Here is an 18,646-nt window from a genome sequence, read left to right on the forward strand (position 1 = left end):
CGTGAAAAGCTCAAATGTACGATTAAAAATCAAACATGTATAACGATAGAGCACAGAGCCGCAACAAGGTGTTCGCATTAAATTATTTTTGATTACCAGTATTATCAATTCTAATAAAAATAAAGCAACAATAAAAAAATATCTAAAACGAAAAAAAAAATTTGTGTTATTTATTTTATTAATTCAGTCTTTTAATAACGTTTGTAACCGAAGCGATATAAAACCGCAATTCAATCCCGGCTCCGATTGTTCGGAAAGATGTGTGAGCCCGATCGACTAGGGCGGGCCGGTCTTTTTACGGTTGTTTGCAAACTTCTGCCGAGCATACTGCACGCAGGGGCGATTGCGCGCTTTCCAGAAGTGTATAATAGGACGGAAGTTGTCTGGAAGCCCGAAGCCGAAAAAGTCGTGGCTACATCTTCGAGTGAAGGACTATGTGAGAGACTTGCGTCTTGAAAACGGCCTACAGACCCCCGGAGTGCTCGTGTAGTATATCGCTCGGGTAGTATCCTTCATCGTCCTTCCATTTCCAACGCGGCCGACCTGCAGGCAAGGAACGAAACGTCACTTGACTCCCTAATATTAATCTGTGAGCGATGGCACTCAAAAAAAGAAACGTCTCTACCTAACATACATATGATGAGGGTTCCTCAATGAGGGAGTCTCGTCTCTTGTTTGAGGGGGAGGGGGAAGCGCTTAATTTATATTAATTTTATTCTCTCCACTCAAAACGGGGAACGTAGATTTAACAGGACTATATTTTATAGTGGACGCGTATTTGCTTATATGCATTTTGATTGACATGCTATAGCGTAGAAAATGGCTCTACGATCTTCTTACACCGATATTTATAAATAGCTGCACGAAAAATTATAAAAATCGAAATGACTGTAGGAAATGTCTTCTCAGAAATTACTCGCGAGATTCACTTAAGCGGTGTATAATCAATTTCTCTTGGACATGTTTACAAGACTCGGATGAGCCGAGACTAAATCATACGGTCAAAGCGTGACGCATTATTATGAGAACCTCGAAAGCGCGGGAGTGCACCTGGAATTGGGTGCAGTGTTCGCGTTGATACAACGGGGCGTTATCTACGGGCCCTGACCACCCGACCCTACCGGTAAGCGCGACGCATTATGTTAGCGCATACCACATGTGATGATAGGTGACAGGAAGTCGTAATCTACCCCCTTGCTATCTTCCGACAAAACCGACGATTGTTTACATCGTGAGATTTTTAAACAAGCTCCTAAGTAATTTATTCACGCCCCCTTCGTCATTATGTGCTCCGGAGTTCGGCCTCGAACGATTCACACGATAAACGCAGTAAACGCAGCGCAGCATGCATCGCGTGTCGACTCGCGCAACATGAGACAATACTTGGGTCGGTCGTGGAGGGAAATTCGGGTGATTCGTGCTCCCTTCCCATCTCAAAGAAAGAGAGCCTCGGAGACGATTCACTCGAGAGTGAACCGGGTGCGAAAGCCGCGCCCCGCATCTATAAGCTAATTTTACGTTGAATAAAAACGCGTAATACCTCTGAAAGGGAAATCCATTTAACGTTCGCTCCGGTTTCTCAAGATAAATTGCTTTTCGAGCGGGCGGGGGATGCCTTTCTAAAGCGACATCGCTCGAAGTTCGGGGGGGTGAACGGAGTTCCTTTGCGAAAGACCCGACGAGACCTCCCTCGAGAATCCCCCTGTTTTGGCTTTGCCGGCTGGGCTGGTGGACGCCGAGCGTAACTGTCAACCGTGACCCAACAATGAGCGCGGGCGCGGGTGCGGGCACGGAACGCGGTATATAACGTAGCCGAAAATCCACAGGGGGCGAATATCTCAACGTAGACTTCAATATGTGTCGGGAACCGTTTCCGCGTCTCTATATGTCTCCCTCGTCTCTATGCGTCTCGACGGTATTGACTATCCGCACTCCTCCGGAAAACTTCGTCTTGTCAAACATTGTACATACAACACTGTCTCTACCTAGGAAACGTCTAGGAAACATTCGCTCAGATTTAGTGGAAACGGCAGTATCGATACTTTCTTTATCAAACTTTTCGAGGTAGCAATATCGAGTATCTCTTGTATTATGAAAGGGAAAAATTTATGAAAAAATTACTTTACCTAGAGTACGTTTTGTTATTGAGGGGAATATATTTAACAAAGATGAAATATGATGGCAATACGCTGTTTTACTCTATTTATAATTTTCCTTATAACAATGGAAAGATTAAAATATGACAGATATATGAAGGCAATAAATTGAAAGAATAAATAGATTCGCATAAATGTTATCGTTTGGACTACGCGACTCTGCTTATCATCTTATTGTTAAAGAAATTACCACCGCGCTCTGTAAATCACTCTCGCAAATAAGCGCGTTCTGATAAATCACGTCAGCAAAACAGTCTATTATATATTAGGTCGCAGCGGTTCTCTCACAACGCGACTTGTGACTTAAAGAGATTTTTAACCATATACGTTAAATCATCGCGGCTACATTAGAAATAAATCCGTCGCATCTTACGCCATTCGTTGCACCTTGCGGACGATCATACACTAAAAATGCAACCCGTTGTGAAATTAGATCTAAGCTGCTGCGACCGCAAACTCGCGAAGAGGAATTCGCGCAGCTTCGAATCGCCATTCCTCTTTTGACCTTTAAACTCCCGTCGAGCCATTTCCCCTCCCTCATTCTTACCCTTTCGATCCGATTACCGGCCGAGAGATTGCAACGGACCACCTGGCTCGTACGGGGAATTACATTCGCCGCCCGGTCCGGCCGAGAGTAGCGTCTAGACTCTCTGCGTCTGAGGCCTCGCGAAATGGTAATCGGAACCTGTCCCGAACCGATCGTCGTCGCTGTTCCTTTGCGAGACGTCGAGATGCAGACGCGCGGACGCCGACGGCGAAATCGCCAAAACCTTCCCCCCTGTCATTTTCTCATCTACCCAATGCAACGGGGAAAAGCCCCGTGGCCCTGAAGGCCCTGTGTTCCCTCGCAGTCCGTCGCGACTATCGGCCACTACGAGGATATTACTGTCACCCGAAAGGAAAAACCGACGACATCGGTACGGAAAAACCTATTACGTACTTGCGAGAGCGAGAAGCATATTCATGGTGACGTTTGTGCGCGAGCGAAGAAAGGTTTCCGAGGGATTGACGTCGGATCGCGATACGATATGGAATTCGTTTGACATTGAGAGCGTCGGAACGAATGTTTAGCATGAATGAATCCATGAGAGACTATTGCTATTGGCATATGCAAGATATGCTATCGCCAATATGCGCAGCTTAGTTTCTTCGACGTGTTTGGAACCGATTTTTATGTAGGAAACGGTTTGACTCTGTCCATAACTCTGGTTCAATTACTTTTTCTACATTATATTCCTTCTGAATTAAGTTTCGACTAAAATCAAAGCCACCCTGTTAAATTTGTAGAGTCTAATTATACTCAATTTTAGTCATTTAGGTCGCTACTGCTCCAACTCAACATATGACGTTAATGTAAATAAAAGAATGTTAATTTAACTAAACCAATGGAGTTAAAATAATACTGTTTTGTATTAAAATAATAGATTTCGGTACACATGATAGTTAAAAATAACAAAATGTTATTTAACTCGAGATATTGGTTTAAATTTCGTCCCTTAATATTGAACAGGGGTACACTCAAAATAAAGCAGCATATAAAGTTTTGTCCATCTTTATAATTGGGTACTCTTGTCTTATCATACCATCATCCACATTGTGGCTACCTCACATAAAAATAAAAACCTCGGAACACATACATTACAAAATTCGGAGTTACAGAAGATCCGGCGTGCAATATAATATTCGGCTTCTCGCATATTGCGTACGAGTTTACGGCCGTAATAAACATGCCAGTTCCCAGGCCTTTTTTTTCTCTTTTGACACACATAAACGACACCTCTCGCACGCCTAATTTTTCGCACGCGTGTCTGCCATGAACGTCCATACCGTGGGCGCAACAACGTGACGTTCGCTAAAGCGCATAAAATTCGGTGGCAGACAGTTATGCGATATTCTCTCTCTCTCTCCCTCTCTCTCTCTCTCTCTCTCTCTCTCTCTCTCTCTCTCTCCCTTCCCCCCTTTCTCTTTTTCTTTCCGCGCAATGATGCTGGACGGCTCCATTTTACATCGGCGTCACTCTTGGACGCGATAACGAACGGAATGGTGAGCAGTCAGGCAGAAAAAACGAAGGCCGACGGTATTTTTAGCCGGAATCCCGCGACAAAAAGCTTGTCGCGGCGTTTAAGCGGCTTCATATCTCGCAGGTGTTCTGGACGACGACGACGACGACGATGGTGTTACTTATTAATTCGCCTCTCTCGGTACAGTCGGCCGTTTTAATCATGCCTTTATTGGCGAAGTCCGCCGTCCATACGGCGACGAATCCGTTCGCGGGTATCATTCGCCAACAAGCGGACACGCGAATTGGAAAGTTTATCGCGTCGACCCGCGCACGCGGACGGACCCGGGCCCGGGATCGTCGAACTCGCCCGCCTCGTGTCCTCGAGCCCCGATCTCGATACGAGGAGGTAGGTAGAGGCTCTTCCTCGGAACCGGTCGTGACCGTACCTACGCGAGACGTCGTTAATACCGCGCGAGAGCGAATCCACCTACGAGCCGAGGAGATGACCGCGTCTCGCCGCTCGTAACCAGCCCAAAAAGAAAGCAGTAAGTCGCTCAGCTTGGAAGGAAAACGAGAGAAAGAGAGAGAGGGAGAGGGAGAGAAGAAAGAAGAGAATCGTGGACCGATAATAAATGGTCGTGAATCCCGAAGACCCGGAGCAGAAAGGGAGGCAGAGAGAGAAAGAGAGAGAGAGAGAGAAGGCAAGAGGGAAGGGAAGAGGGATCCTGCCGACCGTCTCTCGTTATCCACGCCACACGGCGTCCAGCCAGAGCCGTGTGTGTGACATCATCGCGCGCGCGTGTGGTGTGTGGCCCCGGCGATACACCGGAGGGGGATGGATGCATCGCGCGTTCCGCATCGTGTGCACGCGCTCGTGTGTATGTGTGTGCGTGGCACACAGGTGTGCACTGTGCAGCGTGCACCACACGCCGGAGGTGCGCGACTCCTCACGAGTATGCACGTATCCACACACACGCGCGCGCGCGTGCATAGTTAAACAGAGTCGAGTCGTGGCTGCAGCAGCGGCAAGCAGCGTCCGAGGGACGAGAGAGATACATAACGCTGCACGGTTTGCTAGCATATACCGTACCAGCAGAAAGCCGCTGGTAGGGGGAAACCGAGGGGCCGGTAGCCGCGGCCGAGAACCGGCGGAAACGCCCGAGAGCTCCAGCCGCCGCTCGTTCTTTCTTTCTCTCTCTCTCTCTCCTTCCCGCCGCGGCCGGCAGCAATCGCTCCGCCTTCGTCGTCGACTCCGTAGTCCGTAGTCTCTCTCGCGTTCGTGACGTTCGTGTCTCCTCGCTCGGGTTCGCGTCGCGGTCGCCTCGTCGGAGCTCGGGGCTCGGACTGCTCGGAGTCAGTGAGTCCGTGTCCGTCGTCGTGGTAGGATCGCGCGCGCCACGTTTCCTCCGGTCGCGCGTTCCTCTTTCTCCCGTCGCGCTCTCGGTCATTCCGTGGAGCGAGCGAGCGAGCGCGCGCGCGCTGCCGCCGCCTGCTCCAGCGTGTGTAACAAAATATTTGGAGAAACCGTCCGTTGTGCCCTGCCTGTGCGTAAAGCCGCGATTCGGAGTACGCATACCAGCGCGCCCGTCGCGCATCGCGCATCGCGCCACGTTCCCCATGTGCGCGCGCGCGCACGCGGACGTAACTAACCGCCGCCTGATGTTTACGATTCTGATTTAGTGTTTGTCGATCGTTCGCGTATCGCGCGCGCCTCTGTTCACGGGCAGCCGTGGCAAGTGACTGTCGACGTCGAACTGGGTTTATCATCGTATATACCCCGGGACCCCGGCGTGTATATTAGAATCGTGCGCGCCGGCCGGTGCGTTTTTATCAGGACGCACGAGGGAGACAATGGATTAATTCTCGCCGGGGCGCGAGAGCGGCTACCAGGCGCGGCGGCTGCGACTGGCATTCGGTTAGAAGCGGAGCGGAGCGGAGCAGCACAGCGGGAGTACCGCGATAAATCAAGGTGAGAATCCGGCTTTGTTTTCGAGAAGGGTTGCTCGATAGTCGCCGCCGCCGCTGCCGCGGTCTCTCATTGACCAGCCTCACCGGCGCGGCCCGCCGAACCCTTTCGCATCCTCCTCTTTCTTCCTCCCGGGTCCGTCCCGCTCGGACGAGACTTTCTCCTCCCCCCTTGACTCTTTTCCGTTTCTCTTCACTCGGCCCTCGGGTCCCTCGGCGAATGCTGCAAACGAGCATTCAACGAGCGCGTAGCATATATTCCGGCCTTCTGTCCCGTCCTCGTCGCCTCCACGTTGCCCGCACGCTGCTCCTCGCGCAAAAGCGGAGGCACCAGGGATCCGAGGGAGCGAGAGAGAGAGAGAGAAAAAGAGAAAAAGAGAGACGCGACGCGTCGTTTCTCCGGATTCGGCTCGGACGGATCTTGATTGCGGCTCTCTGCTGCTCTCTGCTCTCTACCGCTGACGCCGCGCCGCCACCGCTGTGTGTCCCTATGCAAATCCACGCCGCACCGGCGGAAAGTCGTCACAGTTGAAAGCCGTGCGTAGAAGGATCTCTGTCCCATTAAATATAAGCTCTCTCTCTCTCCCAGCTCCCTTCGCGAAACGGAACCGCGGCGCGGCCCGAGTTCGATAACCTTCACTCGACAGATAAATTGTGAAAAATTGAGCGATTCTCTCGCCGCTATTTCGAACGTGACGTGAAAAATTGATGATCGACGAATGTTTCGCGCGCTTGGCTATCGGCAGCCAACGGAGGAGTTAGACAGATTGCAATAAAGTGGCTGTGTCGAGAGTCAGCTGGACCGTTTTGAGAAAGTACAGGGCCCTCTTATAAAGGAAAAGTAAAACTGGATAATCCTTGACAAAAATACAAACGTCCTGATGCTCCCTTTCCGAGTCTCTTTCGTGATATGTCATCTGTTCTTTTTCGGAAGAACTTCCTGAACTGGTGAACACTGATGCACAATAAGTGAATAAGTTAAAGTAGAACAAAATGTGTTTGTCTCACTCTAAGTTATTATACATAGAGTGCACCAGTTCAGGAAGTTCTTCGAAAAAAGGACAAAGCTGAGGTTTAACTGGTAATCACACGGAGCGGATATTTCAAAGCTAAAATTTCTCAACACGCTCACGAGTTAGAATAAATTCGCAGACAGGATGCGCGACGATTCGCGGCTAGACGCGTTATGATTTATCGGATATGTACACACCGGGAGTGCTTAATACAGTGCAATCATTGTTATCCCGCGGGATGGCGGATGCTTATTTGCTTAATATCCCGGCTGATTGTACGAATCTGCTGCGCTTTCTGCGCCTCGGAGTCCACATAGAAGTTCGTATTAGCAAAACGCATACAGTGCGTGGCACACGCGATAATATATCACGTGCAGGAAACGCGATGCATTAAAGAGAACCTAGATATCAGCGTATTTCACAATTAAATGTGATACATAATATATAAACACGCTGTAAAATATTAAATGATGAAATTTAAACCAACACCTTGAGGTACATACATAACATTGTGTTATTTTTATCTATCATGTGTATCGAAATTTATTATTTTAAAAATAGTATTACTTTAACTCCATTGGTTTAGTTAAATTAACATTGTTTTAATTAAATTAACGGACATGTTGAGTAGAAGCGATTGACGACCTATAGGAATGATTTAAAAATGACTCAAATTGTGATGAGTATAATTTGACGATGAGTATGAATTTAACAGTGTATGAATTATCGTGTATTATCATGCGATTTCATCAGTTTGCTACAAACTTTCGAAATATAATTCTTGAATTTTAAAAAGCTGAGAAGAATCTTTTAACGCATTGTCAGCCTGGTGAGTTTTGTATATCTTGTCACAATAAAATTTTCATTGTCGTTAGCATACGCTAGCAGATCCTAACGTTGATAATAGGGGGAGTTCGGCAAAATTGTTCGGTTTGATATTTTTCTTACTATCGTGCCTAGCTTTTACTCCAGGATCAACAACGAGGATGTTGTGAGACTCCTGCTTTAATACTTAATGCATTTTTTCCTTGATTTTTAAAACAAATCCAGCAAAACTAATTTTTCTTACTTGGAAGGGGAGGGATTTAATTTCAAATTCCCTCCTCCCTATATAGAATCCGCCAATGTTATATATTGTATAATTAATTAAAAGCATATGTGTAATATGATTAAAAGCAGATATTATTAATTGTGAATATAGCGCATTTTTTACTCTATTATCTATATATATTCCGCATTCATTATTCAACATTTTATATCAGATGACATTTATTTCTGACAAACGCTTCAAAAAATTTCAACAGCACCGCTCACTAGTGGTGCCGGTCCACCAGGATGCCATTGAAAAGTCAGGTATCGGTTACGGACTGACTGTGGCGGTCAACATGTTAATCGTCAGTTTTCTTTTCAAAACTCACCAACTTCAAGATGCTATTTCTCTTCTTCGAGAGACGCATGCTAATTTAGGGAAATACATTGCCTTATTAATGGGAAACAACCGTGTATGTTTCTACTGAATTTCTGAAAGGAGGCTACAAGTGTCCTTACCTTGTGTCATTGCTGTGTCACAATACACATATACGAACGAGATGCCGTGCCCGCATAGGATTGCGCGTAACGCATTACCATAAATGCCGTTACGACAATACGCGAAGTCGCGCGCGAGCGTCCTTGGTTACGGCTCGCGTTCGCGAGAAAGCGGCGACGATCGCGTCCGCCGCCCGGGGCGTGTCCGCACAATCGAATTCCGACGAGAGCTGGACGCTGGATGCGCTGGACGTGAATCACGAAGAGAAAAAGTCGACTCGCGCGAATGACAGAGCGCTTGTTTGATCTCGGGGGCACACGCCCACGCCCCGCGGGACGCGATCCCCGGGCCGCGGAGAGAAAAAGAAACGGCGCGAAACTGCATCCGACGTTTATCTGTCGGGCTTTTTTACGACTATCGCGCGTAGCTTCCGGCGTTGTATACCGGCGCACTCTCGTTAAATTTGCGCCGCACGCACGCACGCAGGCTATTTACGAGCGCGCAGCCCCGCGCGTATTTTTCGCGCTCGCGATTAGGCATTCGCGTTCGCATTCGCTCCGCAGCAGTTCGGGATTCGGCGCGCGATAGCGCTGAAGCTTTATCGCGCCTTAATTTTCCCAGCGGATGAATCGGATATTTACAACCGACGATAAGGACGATGCCGGTGTTGCTTTGTAAAGTTCGTCGTAGGGAGCCGAAAAGAAGCCGCCAGGCTTGCAACTGCGTCGTAACGCCTAATTACGTTCGCCGCGGACATATCGTACATATTTGCATCGCAAATCTCCCACCGGCTAGCCGGGTAGCGATGTTGTTAAATTTCGTTATCCTCGCCTCGTGTATATCAAGATAGAGATCGAGACCGATATGAATATCGAAAGAACGTATTGTGTATATGCGCATGAGATAAATATCAATATCTTCTAATACTGACACTTATCAGAATAGCTTTTTAAAAACAACTACCTATTATTATTTTGATAGCTTCTTAATTTAAGCTTCTTTAGAGAGAAAATTCTGAGATGAAGAACATTGTAATAATAAAAGTAGATTCAAAGATACTTGAAGAGACTGCTATTTGGGATATTAATAATTTATATCTCGCTTGAAAGAAAGCAAATTGTTGTTCACTCGTATCGTGCATCGTAGCATATATTTGATATTAAGATTCCCTTTTTCTTTCCCTTTCTCCCCCCCTCTCTCTCTCTATTGATATTGATAGATTATACTTTCAAAATATCAGAACATTTCTAAAGTATCGGAATATTGAAGCAGAAGTATCGATATTCCGACTATATCTCGCAGTATCGTTGCTTATATACTGTCATAAAACTCTCGATGAAGTTTCCGCAAAATCCTCGACAGAATTCCACATCGCCATAACTGAAAATCCTCGAATATTCTTGGCCGCGTTTAGGATAATCGCCCCGATCGTTGTTGAAGCGATGTTATCTTATCGTTTCCCGAACTCGCATGACTCTCAACTGTTTTGTTACGCGAGAAGTCGCAAGTTTAATCTTCGAACGAAGTCGTGCAATTTCGGAATTTGTACTCCGAATGGCGCGGATTTAAATCCCTGCGGGGGTATTACCCGCGCAGACAAAAAATCTTAAACAATGTAACATCAGCGAACAGCAGTTCATGCTACATAGTTTCAGAGAATAAATAAAACTTGAAGTTTCACTAGCTCGAAATTATCGGTAGATTTTTATTTGCTCTATGCAAACCATGGAGAAAAAAATATAATATTGCGCAATATAATACTGCGACATTTTACGTTTATCTACATTAAAGGCTAACACGAGAGAGATATAAAGCAGCTTCCGTTAAGGATAAGATTGAAAGCCTCGCGAGCACAGCGACACTTATGGACAGTAATAATTACCGGCGGACTCGTTTTGTTCGTGCGCCGCGATCGTCGCCTGCAATGGCGAGGCAATAAAAAGGGCCGGGTTCTCTCGTTTGTGGTGATATATCGTCCCGCGCAGGTGGAAGACGTCTACGAGCGGGCAATCCTCTCTCCTTACGATCCTTTTGGATATTTTAGCGCCCGTTTGGGTCCTTTTATTACTCTTTTGGGCGAGGCTGCCACGTAGCCAGCGTAATTAGAACGCACTATAATTGACTCGTTCCGAGTGCTGGCGAGAAGGTGAATTATATCGCGAACGCGCGCCAGTTTTGGATAAACGATGAAATCGGGTTAAGCATGCCGAGCGTTTGACATCGAAAAACGATACAATTTGCTTCTCGGGGTACCGCGATTACTTTATGGCCACTTCGTCGAGGGGGGTTGGTCGGCTTAGGGCGACAACGCGTTAAGCCGCATAGAGCGATTTTATAGACTAGCACTCCCGCTGGAAGAGATCATAAATCATTAACGAGATCGGAGATACGCCGTTACAGTTCTTGCGTTTGTTTCCTTTATCGCCAAATTGTTTCTATGCCTTGAACTAGATAATTAAATGTCTTTTACTTGATTATTAAGTAAAGATTTATCTCGGTTTATTTTTAATTTGTTTAGAGATTTCCTTTGATTTCACCTTTTATTTTACATAATTTCATTTTCAGTAAAGTATTCGTATGTTGAAGGACTGACACGTTTTCGCCTTCAATCGTTACGTTAACCTCGCCCTCGGTTTATAGTTTCCAACGGCGTTAATCGATCGAAACGTATGGTAACGTACGTTTCGCGAGAGACGCGCGCGGATCTCTCAACGTGGTGGCGGGCGAGAATACATTTCGCCCGCCTCGCTTTGTCCGCTTTGTCAAAAGTGTACTCTGGCACACTCGACGCGGCCCCCGCGATGTTGGAGGTTGGAGGACGTCCATCCGTTTTGCAAATGGATTCGCGGAGGCTCCAGTGGCTTTTTGACGCGCTCGAGAGTCAGGCCCCGCGCCTAAAAAAATCCGTGAATGGTGAAGACGATCCGAAGTCGTGAAAAGAAGGGGGCTTAATGAAAGAAAGGAAATGTTTACAGAGGCCGCAGAAAAAGAGAGAGAGAGGGGGGAGGGGGTGAAAGACAGAGAAAGAGAAAGAGAGAGATTGAGAGAGGTGCGCGGAGAACGCTTCTGCGCCATCGGCCGCATACTCCTTGTTTTCTTTTTTTGTTCGAATACTCGACAAAAGTTTGTGGCTCTCTGTGTTATATCGCGGTATAGCAATCTGGGATGAGAAGCATTAGGAAAATAGCGCCATTGTCGTATTTTTGCGTTCTCGAAAAACATTATTATTTACGGCAAAACTTGGCTCGTTTTTCCTTTACGAATGATAGAACGTCATATTTCTTCAATTCCGATTTAGTAATTTATTGAAGTGGTTCGTTAAAATACGTTACGATTACTCTTAATATTAATTTATTTATTCTGAAAATGGAAATTAGTAGGTACACAAAAACATAAAGCTATGTTATTTGATAACATTTTAACAATTCAACTTCTATGTTAATCTGATGAATATCCCTGCCTCGATCCCTGCTCAATGAAAAGCTCCTGTCAAAGAGATTTAATTATTGGAAAAATTAGCAATGAAAGACTCCACAAAACGATACTGTGTGTCTATAATGTGTCATGGTAATGCACGCAGCATGCGTGCCTTTTATAGTGACTTTATCGTTTCGTCATTCTAGTCGCGTTATTCTCGATCACTAGGCGGTAACTCACGCATTTGCATTTATATTTGTATTTGCGGTAAGTATGATTCATGTTGGCATTTATATGAAAAAGCTTTAGTACAGATTTAATACAAAAAAGTCCATATAGACAAGAGAAGGAGAGAATATAATATACTTCTTACATAAACACATCTGAAATTCGCGTGCTAGAGATAGAGACTCGACGATAATATGGATTTGTTGATAAGAGCGCGGAGTAGCGATAGCGAAGATATCATCGCGTCTGCCAAATCCAATATTTGAGACGATTCGTCAGCCGTACGTTCCAACAATCTGTTAACACTCTTTTAATCCCGTTCTTTCACGATATTTTCTCATCGCGAGATTTCTGGTAACATCTTCGGATAAGATCGATAAAGTACATTCGAGGAACAAGCGACATCGTCAAATAGAATCGACGAGGCACATCCAACGACACGTGATTCGGGAACAATTTCTCCTGTGCTTTCTTTCCCAACATTTTTCACGGCGTCGTTAACGTTCGCGTAACGGACGCGGATTTTTCCGTCGACGATGCGCGCACGGCGTGCAGAGGTTAAACGTAATTATTTTCGCGCATTACGCGCGTCCGCCACGGTGTTTCCGTTCTGTTGTTTCGCGGAAAAGCTCAACGAGCATAGTCCCGCTCCACCGGATTTTTTCGCCCCGTTCCCTCTTCCGCAGTTACCGCGCTGCTGTTGCTGCTGCTGTTTCCCTCGCGGGTGAAGCATTTTACGAGAGAAATTTGCGCGCGCCGAGCCCACTTCCGAGCCGCCTGTCGCCCCCTGTCCCCCATCCACGCTTTTGCGGCTGTTCGTCACGGTATAAACGGAGAAACGAGAGAAGGAGCGAAAGCGACACCCTCCCTTTGTCTTGTGTTCCTCCTCGCGTCGGGGCAGGTGAAACCGTGTTACGCGTGTATGTGCGTGCGTGCATGCGTTCACTCGCGCGTGCGGGTGCATCCTCGCGCTATAACATTACTTATTCACTAACTACGGGTTACGGTGGAGGATCGAATCTTCACGCTAAACTGCTCGTTGTGGTATAAAATGCTGCAGTCACTCTATGTACAGTTATAATAGGATAATGAGAATTTTTTGTCTCTCTTCTTTTTTATCATTGCATTAGTTTACAATTTTTATCTTTATTTATAACTATAACTTTTGTACATATTTCTCTCTTTATAACTTGTTTTATAAGTGTGATAAGTTTATTCAACTTTGTATTATAATATGCTTATTCTAATTTAGTTGATGAATAGACAGGATGGACAGATGTAAAGATCTATCTCGCATTTTATTATGCTTATCATTAAATCAGACTATCTATATGTATATTATATCCGCTCTTTGTTTCCCTAGAATTCTCAGGACAAGATCTCCATCTACAGTAACACGTCCAAGATTTCAAAATTGTTAAAAAAATAATGACAAAGTATTGAAAAATATAGACGAGATTATTGGCAGCAATTAGGAAAAATGACAAACTATATGTTTAATGAGTACCGCGATATCCGAGACCACTGAAGACATGATTTTAATAATAAGTTTCCGGTGATACGAAACCGGTTTTATATTAGATGTACTATTTTCCGATAATCGTTGCGCGAAAACGAGCCACACGCATCGACGCGACGGCGCGTTTCTTCACCGCCGTTAATCTCGCGCTCTAAACGCGGTTTTCACATAACAATTACGTCGTCGTTAAACCGGTCCGCGTTATCGTTAGTGTGGCCGGATTGTTGCCGCTCCGCGATTCTTCATTCCATTTAAACCGAGGGAAACCCGGGGGAGACGGACGGAGAGAATCATCTCGTGTCTTTTTTCGGCGCGCCCGATGAAACATGATCTCGCACGCCTTGTCGCGCTGACCGGAAGAAAGCGCCATTAGGAAGGATTTATCGCCGATTCGGGGCAGCCCGCAGGCTTTGTTTACCTTACAAAGCGCCAGCGTGGAGCGAGACAATGTCGGAGGGAACCGCGCATGAGTCTCTTCGTTTGCCAGTACAAATCGGTTGCATGCACCACCAACTACAGTTTCATAGAGCTAACCTGCTAGTTAGCGATTCGTCATACCTACCAGTCTCCACATTACATTACTGGCCATAACACGCAGAAAAAGTTCAGGCGGATTTTCATCGACCGGATTCACCAAATCGTGAATGCAAACACGCGCTGATGCAATCGTTAACTTCTTTCACATCCGGTCGGCGTAAATATAGTACACACATGGAGAAATTAAAATTAGTTTGCTTATGTTTGATTTTAATAAATGGTATCGAATTTAACAACGCAAATCAAACAACGCGCAATTAATTAAAAAATACCACGCAAACACGTATTTATTACTAAATTAATTCAGCGTTTCACACACGCGCAGATATAAATTCTTGGTTACTCGCATTGTTGCTCAACATATAACTTTATTAAAGAGGAATCTGTGGCGCTGAATACGTGAGCATTTACGAGCACAAAAGGCTTACATATAAATTAAGATAATCCAGGTTTTAACGGTAACTCGTGTAGGTTTCAACCAGCCCCATGGCGCCCGCCCTCGCTGTCGCGATATCCGCGGGACAACCACCTCCGCATTTCCTACGCCGCGAAACGAGAGCCCACGCGGGAGAAAGACCACCGCTTCTCATCCTAATTGAGCAACAGCGCGTAATTCGCGCGTGCGTTTCGCTAATGCGCGTGTGAGTCGCACATTTTTGCAGAATCGCGAATGTATCTACGTAACAACCGTGCGTCCCCGAAGAAAAAAAATCGAGGAAGAATCCCGGCCTCTCATTCGTCGTGCGAATTAACACCCGTGGAAACGAAAGAAGGGAATCAGTTAGTGCCTCCGTCGTCTTTTCGGTTTCCCTCGTTTCGTCTGTGTCAGTCGGTTTCTACCTCCCCCTCTCCGCGGGGCTACCGCAGGAATCTGCATCGAAACGCGAAGGTCCCCTTCTCGGGAGGTCAGAAGACCCCCGTGGATCGCCGCGAGATCCCCGATTGTGATTCTTCGTTCGTGAATCTGCGGGTCTCTCTGCGAAGCGACGCGCGCATACTACGCGAATAAAGGAACAAAGTGTCGTCTCTCACGCCGCAGGCTGCCTGATTTACTGAGAGGAACGAGAAACAGCATGCAGACGCGAAAGAGCAAGAATCGGGAGGTATATAAATAGAATATAGGAAAGGAATAAAATATACAATATTACCAATGCACAATAGCAACCAACCGTACCGGTATACATACATAAGAGATGGAATAAAGCATGAATGTGCTGCTATTATACGTTTGTCTGGCTTTGCGATCAGTTAGAAATAAAATACAAACAAACAACACATTTATAACAACACATTATTAAGATAATCTTAATCAATTTGCATATCCCGGAGGATAAAAATATTTTCTTTCTATTTTATATATAACGTACAAAATAATTAATTATTGTAATATTGTACGTTATTTCAAAAAAAATCTTTTTTTGTACGTTGTGGACTGTTCCATGTGATTGTTTACGGATCACATGATAGGAACAACAGAAAAAGGATAATGGGGAAGTTTGATCGCGTGCTATGAAATCATAACTTTGTTGTTTCGTCGGGACGCGTAATGCATGGGCAGATACGATTTTGTCGCGCGAGATTTTGTTCGCTTTTCTTCTGCAACCTGTGTTTTAAAACGTGTAATACATAGTAATAGAATGTTCGTGTGATCACCTCGAGTTAATTTTAGAAATTGCAGCTTTAAAAAACACTTTAACGACGCGTCGTTGTAAATTAAAATGAAGAACTTTTTTTTTATTAGTAAAGAAAGGAAATGGACGATCAAATGCGCATAATTAAACATACGTAAAAATATAAGTTTAACGATAATAGGCGATCAAAAGAATGCAAATTAAATCAACTACATCTGTGTGTGACGTGATCTATAATTCAATCTTTAAGTTATAAATTTTTTATGAATATCGTTTGTACGGATGTAAAATGAATTTTTGTTCTATTCAATTATATCCTGTTTCACGCATAAATATGTACATGGCTCTACACGTACAGAAATTCATGCAAAATTCGGGTACGTTCATGTTTATCGTAGAATAGCAAATTTTACTTACACGTATGATGTAGCATTCTCTCGGCGTGATCATTTCATAACCGTTTATTATGAGATATCGAAAAGCTTTTACAACGTCATCGAGAGTGGAATACATGTCGCTCATTTGCCGCAACAATGACATAACTCAAAAATTGTTCATTTTTCAGGAAACACGATTTAAAGTTTTGAATTGTCATTACTTTCTATGAGAATTTTAAAATACTGTATTGGCAAGTCACTTTTTTTTAAACTTTTACGATGTTTTCACTACAACGACAAAATGACAACTGAAATTGACTGAGATAAAACAGTATTGCAACGCATATAATTCACTAACAAAAATGATATAGCAAAAATAGCGACACAACTGCTCCCTCGGGTGAGTTCGTGAAGCTTAAGGTAGTTCTCCGGTCCTTGTACTAGACTACTAGAGAAAATCGATTTTCTATAGATTTTCTCTAGTACAAGGACCGGAGAACTACTGTAAGCATTGTCGATTTAACTGCAAACTGTAAATAGTACGTGTAACAACCTTTTTCCCTGTACGAATAACTAAAAAAGGGTGATTTTTTAATTATGTCATTGTTGCAGCAAATGAACGATGTATTTTTCGAAAAAATAATCATAGTTTAGATTACTACCGTGTTCGAGGCTGGTTACATTGATTCTGAAAATTTAGCATACAGCTCTCGCGGGAGGCAAGGTTGGGTCGATAGCAACACCACCCTTGGAAAGCTCTTTCAAGGGTGAACCCTACGATGGGTGGGTGGCTCGTCGGTGGTGGTAATGCCAGCGGTAGAGGTGGTGGTTACGCTGATGGTGGTGTGACTATCGACCGAGTGCCGACGACGTGGAACGTCGTCGTGGTTGCGCCATAAGATTTCTTGTCGTCTCGTGCGGTTTCTTTTTTCTTTATTGCCGAAAGTTTAATCAGGCGTACGTTTTCCCGGAACATCTCCTTATAAATTATGTTTCTCCCGTCAGGAAAAAAAATGGATGGACGCAATGAAATATTCACGTCTTTATCAAATTACGAAGACTCTGACTCGTAGTTTTAGAAATACGATTATAAATTTTCTGTAGACGAGTGAATGTTTCCCGTACAGGTTTTTTCATAATAACTTTCTTTATTCATTATTTAGTTAAATACTCCTCTTGTTAGGGAAAAGTTCCGCCAAATTTCAAGTTTGTGCTCAACTAGACCATATTTACGTAACAAACAGCGCGCACCGTGTTCATCGACGACACGCCCTCCGTGGGAGCAAATGCACAACGTAATCGAGTCTTAATTAGTTTCCTCGTGGAAGTCGCGGGACAAGAAGCGGCGATATAGGAAGCTACTTCGCCGTGCTCCCTATTGGTCAACGCGCGCCTGCTCTCGACGGCGCGCTTCGTTTTATCCGCGATTAATTAATCCTCGCCGGGCGAGTTTGCGATCGGCCGAAGTAAGATTTCTTGATATATACGCGAGATATACGCAATGTGCAAATAATTCCGGTCGCGTTCGCGCTCGTGCATACGTATGCGCTGGTCCAAAGAAACGCCGCCGCGACGACGGCTTCTTTCGTCCACGTCTTGTCCTCGCGAAAAAGTTACCGTTTCCTTAAAGGAAACGCAAAATAATGATGTACTTACCCGTCTCGTTCGAGCAAGTAGTTTTTAAACGATACCGTCCTATGGCGTTCGCAGGTGCGCGAATTCTTCATGCAGAGAGAACTTCCAAAAATGTGCAGATCGCATTCATAATGCGTACAAGCTCATAGACATATTAAATAATGCGGCATATAAACTCGGCAATAATCTCTCAACATGTAAGAACTTTTTCGACAGTGTAAAGGGAGTTATCCTGAAGCTGGTACAACGAAAAATTTAATATTTTTAATGTGATCGATCTATTGAAGTTTGCGATTTTGTAAAGTTAATTGAGATTTAGAAGTATGTATAAAATAATTTCTGTCGTCTTTTTCGTGTATTATGAATCATAAATAAATAAGTTGTAGTCTAATCACTTCTACGTGTGTGGTCACATTTTTCTGAATCATAATTAGATAAGTTGTAATCTGTTTCGCGTATTACAAAGTACAATAAGATAAGTTGTAGTCTAATCGCTTCTATGTGTGTGGTCACATTTTTCTGAAAGATTCCTCGGAGGGGTGTGCTTTAAGATTTTAATCTAATTTTCTACTTCGGAGTAATATTTGGCGAAGAACATTCGAAAATATTATCGTGCGTCGACATGCGCGTTATGCGCT

General features: G+C 44.8%; 1 protein-coding gene across 3 annotated transcripts in view; it reads left to right on the forward strand.

Annotated features, from left to right (window-relative positions):
* Window positions 1–18,646, forward strand: part of LOC112468999 (frizzled-2-like) — a 73,303-nt gene that overhangs the window by 37,850 nt on the left and 16,807 nt on the right. Inside the window, exon 1 of one of the 3 annotated variants that reach the window (XM_025038445.1) lies at window positions 5,510–6,127. The exons of the other annotated variants lie outside the window; for them this stretch is intronic. The gene's annotated coding sequence lies outside the window, so the exon portion shown is untranslated. Of the gene's footprint in view, window positions 1–5,509; window positions 6,128–18,646 lie in introns of those variants that run through there. 3 annotated transcript variants of the gene reach the window in all.

The sequence above is a fragment of the Temnothorax curvispinosus genome, unplaced genomic scaffold (assembly GCF_003070985.1).
Source record: "Temnothorax curvispinosus isolate PA1 unplaced genomic scaffold, ASM307098v1 QBEX01002370.1, whole genome shotgun sequence".
NCBI classification, from domain to species: domain Eukaryota; kingdom Metazoa; phylum Arthropoda; class Insecta; order Hymenoptera; family Formicidae; genus Temnothorax; species Temnothorax curvispinosus.